At 31.5% G+C, this 13340-nt stretch overlaps 1 protein-coding gene across 1 annotated transcript in view; it reads left to right on the top strand.

The window, feature by feature from the left end:
- The first annotated feature begins 4897 nt into the window (after positions 1–4897).
- LOC119835223 (patched domain-containing protein 3) overlaps positions 4898–13340 on the top strand; it is a 26103-nt gene continuing 17660 nt past the window's right edge. The window contains exon 1 of the mRNA XM_038359927.1: positions 4898–5090. The gene's annotated coding sequence lies outside the window, so the exon portion shown is untranslated. The remainder of the gene's footprint in view (positions 5091–13340) is intronic.

The raw sequence follows: 13340 nt of genomic DNA on the forward strand, positions 1-13340 counted from the left end.
TGTTCACAACAAAAATAAGACTATGATGTGGAGTGAATTTCTCCTGCTTACGGAGACCTAACTTCAACAATTTTCGTTACTATAATAACTTCGGCTGTTCTGCTGAAAGACCATATTCAACTGAAAACTTCATACAACAATAGACAGTTTTATTACTTACTAACGGTCCACCCGGCTGCGCCCCTGGTACATATGTAGCCTTCCTCAATAAATGGGCTATCTAACACTGAAATAATTTTTCAAATCCGACCAAAAATTCCTAAGATTAGGGCGTTCAAACAAACAAACTAACAAACTCGTCAGCTTTATAATATTAGTATAGATGAGTTGTTTCAAATATTTGAATATCTTATGTTTTTTTAAATAATACAGTTAGTATATGAGTATTTACCTTAACATAAGTATAAAGAATGTGGGTGTATGGCCCCGCGTGCCGAATGTAAGATGTAATTCAATCATTACGATTGTTCCCAAGTCCCAACCGACCACAAGGACCACGATCCTTGTCTCCAAGCAATTTCGCATAACTGAGATCAAGTTTTATTACGATTCTGAGATAGCGATAGTCGAATAAAAGGAATTTTGATAAGTGTAGCATCCATTAATAATAGGCGCGAAACGGGCGCGTTAAGACAAATTTTTACGGTATTTTCAATTTTGTATGTTTTGAACTATAATGAATAATTATTCCCTTTTTTACTTTGTTATATTGAATACTAGACGCTCGTCCCGGCTTCGCCCGGATATCAAGATGCCTGTTTTATACAAAGGGAGCATTATCGGGATAAAAAGTATCCTATCACCCAAGTCAGCTCATACTATGCCTGTATACCAAATTTCATAAAAATTAGTTCTATAGTTTCACCGTCATGGACGGACAAACATCCAAACAAACAAACTTTCACATTTATAATGTTAGTGTGATTGAATCATGAGAAGATTGCTAAGTACGCTCAAGAAGCTGTTGAAGCAGTAATTTAAATGCAACATAAAAATTCCAAAACATTCGTAATATACGACTACATAGTTGTGAGTTATATCATAATATAATAATTACAGAAGACACTAATTATCGCTGTTTAACAAGTTTGCATATTAAAGCCACATAAGTGTAGAATAAATAAAAGTATCTGCATTAATATTATTAAGAGTAAACTGTGGTATTTTTATGTGTTTATAATGTTTTCACACAAAAACAACTGGAAAAAAGCAACAAAAATTCTTTCACAATTAGAAAGCAACATCACTGATTGACATAAGCAAAAGTTGAGTGTGTGGCGAGCAGCAAGTAAGGAATAATTTTCAGTTATCAATATTTACTATCATCTATTTAAAATCATCCATATTTAAATTACATAACATTCAAATTAAATAGTACATTATCGAATCTAAATCTTATTCTAAATTTTAATAATATTGAAATAGATTTATTAGAATAGATTTATTTTAGCTGCGCCCCGGGTCTTCACCCGCATAAGTCCGTATCCCGTAGAAATATCGGGATAAAAAGTTACCTATATGATATTCCAGTTATCCAGCTGTCTACGTACCAAATTTCATTGCAATCGATTCAGTAGTTCTTGCGTGAACGAGTAACAAACACACACACACACACATCCTTATAAACTGTCGCATTTATAATATTAGTATTATGAAAATATTACTGTGTTTTGTTTATGTTTGTGTTTTATTTATTATGATAGACAATATTATATTGTGGTCAGTATATACAAACCACTTAGTTATTTTTTGCATATGACAACTCGGCATAGCCTCTACATATTAAGTTACTCGCACACACGAAACCTTGCTTCGTAAAATCCAGAAAGAATTTAATAACTAAGTGAAACGGTGCCGTTTTAAGATTTTAGCAAGTGCCCCGGTACTGGTTTGCCTTGTCCGTAGTTCACTTTTAAATGGTCCATTGAGCGCGGTTCGACATGGGTCACGATACTCTACGGATTGGCGTTTAGCACCTGATTTTACAATTACGCAATACAAGAGTAAACAGCATAGCACCTTTAGTTTAAATGCAATATGTAACAATAAGGTTTTCACAGAAATTTTACGCTGTATGCAAATTGACCGACTCAGAATACCTAAGTATTGCAGTTATATTCAATAGTTTTGTGGCATTGAAATAATTTAGAGTGTTTATATCATTGTTATAACGCAGAATTACAACAAAGTTGCCTTTCAGATTTTCTATTAAATGTTAATACATTGTAAACCTCGTTTTTAATATGGATTTAAAAAATCAAATTCCCTGGTTACTTTTATGATTATATTATAAGAATAGAGATTATTGTAGTGTCTAAAATAATAATAACTCCACATGGACATATTACAGAAGGGTGATTTAATTAAACATTGCCTAAATTATGCAAATGTCACAAATGAAGTCGATTTACAATCTACCTTTTAATGCTAATATATATTACTAGTGAAATTGTATTACCGCGTTTCTTATATCTGCAACATATCTTCAGTAGAACAGTAACATTGTTGATATTTTTTTCTTATAAGCAATAGAAAATTGATGTAGTAACATTTTCACAAATGATTATCAACATTCGTCATTCAATAGAATACTGAGTGACGTGTTCTATAGATTAAGTAGAAGTATATAAATAACAATTCATTGTTACGCTTAAACGAAACAGGTGTAGCAAATAAGTTAACATTCATCTAATAACTATACAAAACTATTTAAAGATTTTATTGTTCTGAATTTATAATCTGTATCTGTATGACAATTTTTTTGGGATTTTGAAAATCTCCGTCAAGCGTATCTCATTACATATATTTTATTACTATAGTTTATAATCCCTTATATGAATTTAATAAGTAGTTAAGAATAAATACGTGGTGCTGTCTTCGCACGAACTGTCAAACGTGTGAAATCTTTAAGTAACCGTTAAATCTTCCTATTGTAGGAATTATTGTATCAAAATATATTTATTGCCTATCCAATGTAATCTATGTAAACTGTACATTAATGTCATTGTTTATAAATAAAATAATATGTAGTTATTCTGCACTGTATCTCTGACGTATTTGCTTTTACTTATTACGAAAATCCTGAGGCGATTTTTTCATAACATTTACCCGCTGACGACATCAAACAAAAAAAAAATAATAATAAGCGAAATAGGTCCAGTACATGCGTAATGCCCTGACCAAGGGAAATAGGGATTCATTTTTTTACTGACATTTTTAGGATTCAATTTATATCTACGTGTGATATTTACTACTCGTCTTTTCTCTTTTACGACTGGATGATATCCTAAACTTAGTTGTAGTTAATTTTTCTTTGTTTTTGCACTACAAAGGAGTTTTCTTAAAAAAAAGGGTGTATTGTGCGACAAAAATTAAAAACAAAAAATGTATTGCATATTATGTATATGTTTGTATATGATATGGTTATGTATGATTGACATTATAATTAATCTATATAGAGATAAAATACCCAAACTGTAAGACCAGCAATTTTATATTATTTTAATCAACCGGCAATCTTAATGTATCAACTTTTATTAGGTACACGGAAACTATAACTCAGTATACTAAATATTATAAAAATTAACATAATCTATATAATTTATTTGAGCATATTAGTAGCTACATTTAACTTTAAAGTATCTATAAAAACAAATATCGAGGTCGTCAACTTATAGTTTAAATTATAAATGAACATGTCTTAGCTTAATACTCACGTTTCTACTAAAGGTAAAGTAACGATCAATCTATCTAATTTTTTTTAATGATTTAATTCATATGTGTCACTAAGAATAAATTAATCTGCTCACAAATATATGATAAATTTATTATATGGTAAATTATTGAGCCTCATTTATAATGATGATTTTAATGATTGTCAGATGTTTGTGTGCTTAAACATTTTTTTTTTTTGTTATAATCAATCGCTTGCTTATTAATATTGTACTTATTGTAAAGGTTCTTACAATTAATCTATCCAAAATTAAGTAATCACAATTGTCACCCGACTAAAAATAAGGAAAAGGTTCTCAATTTGACATTATATTTTTTTGGGTTTGTCACCTCAGATCTTTTGATTGGGTGAACTGATTTTGATGATTAATTTGAAAGCTGATGACTTACGCGATGTTTAGTTTTTGTTAAAATAACTTTCACAATATAGATTACATTCCAAATTTCACCGATGCGCTAAAGGTTTATATGTAGATGTAGAAAATCTAAGCAAAGCGAAATCTGGTAACACTGTTCACTATTTTGTAACCCGAATACTTATTAAAAAAAAACAAACTCTGTTCCGGCCACCCACGAGCAGGGAAACAGGCACAAAGGCATATCGCGCTCCTATCGACCAACCTCTTGATCACGCGTTGCTCTATACACAATTTTTATAAGTACTTATTGGTTTCATACCATAATACATCACTCAATATTGAGAAATATGTTTTTATTCCACGGGATGTTGCCCTATCAAAGGCAGGCATGATATTATGTATATGAAAGTAGGTATTTTGCTATAGAGATAAAAATACGCCATTATATAAAAGTGGTATAATTGCGTAAAGATCTGTTCAATGTTGGTTGTTATACGTAAGCCACCTCCGAAATATGACACATTACACATTAGATAAAACGTAAAAACCACGAAATTAAAAAGGAATTCTAAGATAATCTGTAAGCTTAAAAACATTGTCTATTACGAAAGAAATATCTATTTGTCCAGAGACAGCACTCAACAGTTCTAACAACAGCGCTTAAATCTAAATCGACACTATAAAGATAGACGAAATTCCAAGCTTGACAATGAAAAAAGTTCATGGACTTTAAAGGATTAGGGTCTAGCGGGATGTTGTGGAGGTGGTCCTTATCTACGGCCCGAGTAGAGGGGCAGCCGCAAGCGCTCACCGACCACTTTGCGCTGAACCGCGACTCCAAGTTGCCGCTCTGCGCGCGCGCATACGATCCGAACCGAGTTAAAAATATGTATTCGATTTCAGTGCTGAGGTGAAAATTGTGAAACAGTGCGTTCGAACTAGTGCTCAATTTAACAGGATTTATTTTTTGTGAATAACGTGATCGTGCCCACTTTCAAGGTAATTTATTATTTTTTTATGATTGATTATGTTATCGCAACTATTTGGGTTCTATTGCGATGTGCAGTTTCATTTTGCGGGCACCTAATTGCAACACTTCTTGCACGTCCGGCAAAACTTACTTTCACGGTGAATGGTGATCGTTAAAGATTCATATTTTATATTTCAATCAGAAATTTGTTGAAAATTTGATATTAAAAAAGAATAAAAATGCAAGATTTTCTTCGGTATAATTGAAAAATTATTCAAACACATTTTCGCAATTTATAAATACATATTAAATATACAAATATTTATTTGAATGAGTATTTTAACATCGAATATGAAAACTATAAATAATTGTATATAATTACACTATCTGCATATATATAACGAGAAGCAAGTATCATACAATTTAGTGGATATTAACTAAATCGAACCTAATGAATAAACAATAATACCTGTTTTATCATATTAGTTTTCTACATAGGTATGTGCATCACATAAGCACGCTGTACACATACAGTGAAGCCTCGATTTATTCCAGTGATTATTAGTTACAGAGAAAGTGTGTAACAGTTGTCTTACACAAATTATATGACAAGACCTCTTTTCATACAAATATTTTTTTAAAACGAAGTCACTACACCGTACATAAGCACATTATATTCAATAATTAGCTTCGTTGAATCATAAAAATAATTAGTTTTAATTACGATCGTATACAGGTAAATCTGTTTATGAAAATACCCTAATTAATAAATGATGTTAAATTCTTTTCTTTTTCAACATACTTACATGGTGCGTTCTTGTGGATATATTTGAGTTTGATTGAGTAATTTCTGATTTATAGACAAATCACATATTCCATAAAATTGACTGCACTGTACTATGTCTATCGACATTTGTTTCTATTGTTTTTGGGCATAAATATTTAAATTCATACATCCCTGACAGCTCCGCAAACATGCAATCGCAGCCCTTGAAGGTACATTAGTCCCAGCTCAAAAGTTGCGAGGAGTACAAAAAAATGTCGTACACGGGAGTAAACAATGCTCGGAGCGCAGGTAGAAGTTTGAGAAATACATTATCGAGCCAGACAGTAAATTGATTCTTTGTGTATGGACAATGGTGTCGGTGAGGACGCTATTTCGTGTCAGGTGTCCGATACCATCCTTTTGTGGCTGGCGAAACCTCTTAGCCAAATTGGTCACGACAACAATAAATGCGCATTGGAAATTTTTATCTATCAGCCCGCTAGCTGTTGGAGCCCGAATGAGATATGGCTGTAAAAAATTACAACCGGCTCCGTCGTAATCTGAATGGTTACTATAAAAAAAATTGAAACAGAATTTTGCACACAGTTTTTCAAGAAATATTCTATCAACAAAATTTTAGATTAGAAGAAATAGAACTCGAAACCAGAGATACCACGCGGTGTTTGATTACAATATAGAGAGTACAATCGTATAACGTATTTCAAAAGATCAAGCACCCATAAACCTTTTGATCCATACAAATTCGGATTGATTTATTTCGCCTGTAGCTTAGTCACGGAACAATACCACCTAATTCGCAGCCATGTCACGTTAATTTGTATAATTGTGACGCCGTGTCATTAGGAATTAAGGCGCATACAGACACCAGCCCATCAGTTTCGAAAACGACCTCAGTATATCAAGGTTCTATTGGAGAGTGATTGCAGACATAGAGTAATCAGTTAAGAAACATTTTATAGGGCACTTACGCGTTACTGTTAGATATTTAATTACGTTTACAACATTACTTAGAGGCAGTCACATTTACGAACTTCGTGACGCGAATTGTTCATTGTTATTTTGGCTTTTATGTTAAATGTGAAATCATAAGGTGAAAAGTCTTTGCATTCTAACAATTAACAATATTTTATGCTTTTGGGTGCCGAAAACTTAAAGGAACTTTGTTATTAAATTAAGAAATTCTAGTTTAAATCGATTTTTGATTGTTAAAACAAATTAATTCAAAATTTGAGTAGTTTTTTTAAACCTAAATCATAAACAAAATTATCCAATTGATTTTGATTGAAAAAAGTTTTCTTAGGGAAAATTGTTGTGTTCAACTGATCGAATTATGTTTTTGGCAGAAACTCGTTGAAGTACTCACTCAATTTAAGATTAATTGTTTTTATGAATTCTCAGCGCAAACTTTAGTTGGAATATGATATGAAATCGTGGCTTGGTGAAATTAATTTTCTTACGACGATTTTATTATTGATGGGCGTTTCAAAATAAACTAAATAGGTACCTACATAGACATCCTGTTCATAGTTGGTTTGTTAAGATTTGTATTATTTGTAATACAAATTATCGCCGTAAAAATTACTCCAACATTAGAAACATTCTATTGAATTCAAAAAACATTAATAAATTACTTTACATTATTCAAATAAAAACATTTTACGCTTTCGTGTGCGTGTACAAAATTATTATAAAATAGATTAAGTGAATGTATAAACCTTGCTTATTTAATTGTCAAGGACATTTGTGTCTGTAATTTTAATATGAGGCAATTAATGTTTTTAAATTCTCTATGTAATTCATTCCACGCTAATTGCTCACCGAAACTTCATATTAGTATCCTGGTGGTTATTACGATAAAATTATGTTAGTTATAAGTAAGACATTCTGAAACAATCTCTTTTTCAAATATAGTTAACTCTTCTTTAACCATTTAACCATTCATTCAAACAAAAATCAAGATTTTTCAAGAAAGTAAATGCTACTTCTCAAATTTTTACAGATGGTATTATGGTATTACAAATACCTAATAAAATTAAAATCAAAATCAAAAGGGCTTATATTTGTGTAGTATGGATTGAAAAGCCTGCCGCGTTAACGTCCTATCTGCGTTTTCTGACAAGTCTTGTCTTTTTTATTGTATAATTGTAGTGTAAGAAACAAATATATGTACTTTATAATTCATGATAAATGTTGGGGCGATTGAATACAAGCATTTTAAATTTTACAAATGCCGTACTTCGCAATACGTTTATTATATAATATATGAGTAGGTACATAAGGGGGTTAACTATATACGTAAGACAGACAATTCAATAATACGGAACCAGTGGAAACTACCGCGAAAATAATTTTTTGACGGAAGCCAATTCATATGAGGAAGTATTCCGAGTCATGCCTGCAGTTCTGCCGCTGTTTTTGACCTCTGAAGGATATCGCCTTTCAGTGCTTGACGTATTCGTCAAAAATCTATAAGTCTTTGTCTCTTACCTACCCTTCCTACCCAATGGATTATAAGGAAATAATTAACTATAGTGTGATAAGTGGTTAAATAAAATGTTTTATGCACCTTGCGAACGATCGTGGAAATCTTATGGCTTAACAACACTGTAAAATGTTTTTACTGCGCAATAGCTGTAGACTGTTTTAGTTTTAAAAACTAAATAAAATCGAATTGTTGATGTACATCCCGAGGGCCAGCTAATTGGCTTCGCTGTTTCTATGAAATATGTTATGAGATTTTATACTATAAAATTGAAATAAAATTTGCTGTAAATTTTATTGAATGTTACGTAATAAAACCTACCTATACACAAACATTTCAGAAGATATACATATAGTTCGGTACAACTACACATGTATTAGAAAATAAAGCTATAACAAATAGACAGACGATTTATATTTTCAAGCGAATTAAAAGTATTATACTTAGAAAACAAGTACCTTTCATGTTATAGGGGTTAATTCATACCTTTAATGTATTCGAGGAAGCTTTCAAAGTTGCGAACAAGAATCGTTCGTAGAATTTTACGCACGACTTATTTATAAATGGATTTTCAGCAATTCAACTTCCTTAATAACGACGATCACGGCGCAATTAATTTTTAATAGTCCTTCAGAAATCCGGATTACAATAAGAATAACATTTTAAATAATATTATTATTTCAAATCGTTATCAAAATATTGGAAAAAACCTTCAAAGTTGTATTATTGAGAGCGAAAGTTTGTACAATGCTTATTTCATCAATTCAGTAGCTGATGTGGAATTCGGTGAAAAACAACATAGGTCGAAAAATTTAGATCAAGGCGTATTACGGGTCCATTAGCTCTACTCAATTCCGGAGCAAATCCGGATGATATAAATTACAATGAAGATACTAACCACATGAAAACTAGCACAAATTCTTGGTTATAATAATGTTATAATTTTTAATGTCATTAGATATCGATAATGTATTGCTAGTATTTTACTCTTTGTTGTGTCTAAAAAATCATTACACGGTCGCATTAACTTTTAAATATTTGCGATTTGATTGCTGCGTGGCGTTATACTGTGTCCTGTACAATGACAGATCCTATTTAGATAACACGCTCCACTGCGAACGTATTATTGTATTAGATCATTATCATAATATTGCTTTACGTATGATATCCTTAATGTAATGTAAATTAAAATAATAAAAATAATAAATATTAATGCTTACAACTTACAAACATTACTTGTTACTCTTTCCTTTAATATGGAAGGAAGATAGCTTTTCGAAAATGTAATTGAAATCTATCAAGATATCATTGTATCCTTATGAAATAAGACGGTGTTCCCGAATCTTAATAGTGGGAAAAATATACATTTTATCACCTAAAAATATAAGTATATTACAAAAAACAATCAAATTTGTATTTGTATAAAAATCATAAACTAGTTTCGAAAATTATAATAATTTAAAAGATTTATGTTCAGAATGGTTTGGTTGAGTTGCGGGTTAAATGGCACGTCAGTATCCGTTACTGTGTAATAAGTTAAAATGATGTATTGTTTTGAAGCCTCAATATATAATAACTCATAATATGTTATATGAGTATTGTTATATTACGCATTGTAAAGGTATTGTTTAGTTTCTCTTTACCCATCTTTGTTCTTTTATTTGTGTTCTCTTCTTGCTTGTTATCTAATGGAAAACGTTATGAATAACAACGATCGGATATAATGTTGTCTGGACAAAGTCATTATAGCTCTTTATTGTAATGTACCTCTTCATCCTTCATTATATATTTTTAAAAGGAGTCGAGGAGGCTTAGCTATGAATAAGTCCTAATGGAACACGTAAATGCTAATTTACTTTGTTCTGCTAGTAAGGGAGCCGGAGACCCGTTTTCAATACCTCACCCTTCCCCGTCTATTATTTTATTGGTGTCATCAAACGTTTCCGTGTATACGAGTACCTTATCTCTTAAAAACGGGCTACGCATTTTCAGAGGCCTTCCTCTGTGGCGGTGATGATCGCTCAACGCGGTTACCCGCCATAACACAAATTGTTACAATATATTTTATATTGTAATAACAATGTTACTAACCCGAATAATGAATTTTGCCGTAAAATTCAATGGGTATGTGCTTTGGTTATAAACTGATAAAAAATTAAAGAAGTCTGTAAAATGGCTAGCAGTTCAGTAAAAAACCTCAATTTCGATTATACTCCATATTTCACTTCAGACATTTTTATATCACTTTACATAATGTCTTTATGAATTTAGATCGTACATTTCCCTAATCTCCTCAATTATGGCGCGAAATGCAACACCGGTTTATAAAATATCTCCGTGGGACAAAATTTGACATAAAATTTTGTTACGTTTATGGCTCTATTAAAGCTTAAAAGATTGTGAAAGAAATTGTACAGCTTTAAATTTTATGTTAACATTTACGCATACCGTTAGGCAGTGGAGATATAGAAACAAAAGTTTTCGTACAGTCCAGTAATTCATTCGATTGTATGTTTTGTCATTGTTGTGTCAGAACTCTCAATTAGATGCAGATGCAGCATTTTGATTATCATTTCTTGTAATTAAATCTGGGACTTTTTGGTCAAGTTCTGATATTTTCGATGGCAGTTTATTATTTGTTAAAAATAATTATGTTCGTGGATATTCCATTATCTTCGTCGTCATTATTTGCACACATCAACTTATGATTCAAAATTATACAATTCATCTATTTCCCCACATAAGTGAGGAATAACCAATCGAGTCCACGTTACGTCAGCGCGTTGCAGCACCGCCTTGCGACACCACTGGCCATTACCCCTTGCGCTTAATAGCTGAGGAAAAAATAAATTACTTAGAAAGTGACTCTTATTAATATCTACTTCTCTACTGCGAGCTAAGTGCGTAATTTATATTGTTTTTGTTAATGCCATAATTGCTCGATCGGAATGTATATAAATTGCATTGGTCGAATGGATTCCGATTTGTCGAAATTATAATTACTAAAATTTATTAAATGTAAATGATGTAATTATTTTCCTTTAATTTATATAATTCGTTGATAAGATTGTATTAAGTTCGTATTCGTAAGATACTTGCGTAACAACTGTTGAACTGAAAATTTGTATTCTAAAACGAAGACCTCTGTTCGTCAATTTATTTTCCAATTCACATCCATTTCATTCATCGTCTTGCTTAATATACAACTAAATGATCTGTCTGTACAGCTAAACCGAAACGATGTCTATTCTGTAGCTTCATGAACCAAAACCATCACAAATTCATTATATCGAACATATACAAATTATGTAAATTGTAAGTACATTATTACATACATATATTACCTACTAGCCGACCATCCTAGACTGCCCGTGGTATATGTATGGCTATAGCACTCAGGGATCACGGTACATCGATACTCGGTACTCACGATAATCGATCCAGTTCCTGAGAGTAGCGCGACAGAATAAAACATAAAAATTCCTCATACTTACATTAATAGTATAGATTTAATACATGTTATTGAAATTCCAAATTTAAACAATCATATTTATAACATAAATAACACCAGCTACTGCTCTTCATAATGGTAACAAAAGTGCGCAATATGGTACTTAATAGCCACAGAAACATAATGCACCGAGTGCGGCCACTCGCATAGCTATGCGTGCGTGAAAATGTTTTCATTTTCTTCGAGATACTTCTCTGCATCGAAATGAACGAGGAAAATCATTCGAGAGACGTTCACCTGGTCGTATTGATTAATACACTGAACGGTATTTACTGCTCATGAGTGTACTTAATGTTCGCTAATTTAATTCTTTACAAATTACAATCATACCAAAAGCGTAGGCGCGGCATTGAAAAAACAGTCACTTAAAAATGATTACATCCCCAATAAAATATCACAATTGAATAATGACGAATGATTGGCAAAAGTAGGCCGATTACTTGTTAGTTACTTCAATTAATGTTAGAGATAAGATGATTTTAAACAACTTACAAGAACAGGTTGGAGCCAAATTCAATAACATTAAAACTGATAACATAAAGGTCCAACCTTTCTTTATATTTAGCACTTAAAACTGATACAATCGAAGTTTTTGTTATTTTATTATTATTAATATTTCGTTAATTAAAACTTATATGATTAAAATTTTGTTATGACAAACCATGTATGTTATAATAGATGTATATAAACATCATGAAATCCTATATTTAATAATATAGACACATCTTAGGCATAAACAAATATTGTGATACGTAACTTAATATACCTACAAAAATTTAATAAAGTCGAATTACTCGTAGGATCTTATATAGTTTCGTTCAAAAAAGCTCTTCATATTAGTGAAATATACAGTCTATGGTAATTTGACAGATCCTGAGAATCAAATATGTGATTAATTCAAATTGAAAAAATTTCTACGTTTAAATCTATGTACATACGCTTAGATTGATAGACAAGGCAATGTCCCTACTAATATCATAAATGCGAAAGTAACTCCGTCTGTTTGTCTGTTACGCTTTCACGCCTAAACCTTGAACCGATTTTGATGAAATTTGGCATGAAGATAGAACTGAACTTGAAAGAGAACAAAGGATATTTTTTAATTCGAAATAAATCGCAGAAGTGGTTGTAATAGTATAAAGTAATAAAGGATTGTGTGGAAGTTTATTATCGTCAAGCATAAAATCATGTAAGATTCTTTCACACCTAAACCATTTAACCAATTTTGACAAGTAGTCTAGACCTTGGAAAAGACTATAGGCTACTCCTTACTATGTCGCGATTATCTCGATATATCACCGAAATCCTCGTGGGCGAAGCCGCGGACGGAAAGCTAGTTTTAATATAAATGAAGATATTAAGGAAGACTGCAGTATTGAACGGTAAATTATAGAACTTACTAGACCCGTGTTCTATTGCCGTTAGCTTCCTCTTTATGCAAGCGACACGTATCGTTTACTACATTCACTTAATAAGGTATTACTCTTCCTTTTAATATA

This window comes from Zerene cesonia, chromosome 20 (genome assembly GCF_012273895.1).
Source record: "Zerene cesonia ecotype Mississippi chromosome 20, Zerene_cesonia_1.1, whole genome shotgun sequence".
Classification (NCBI taxonomy): Eukaryota; Metazoa; Arthropoda; class Insecta; order Lepidoptera; family Pieridae; genus Zerene; species Zerene cesonia.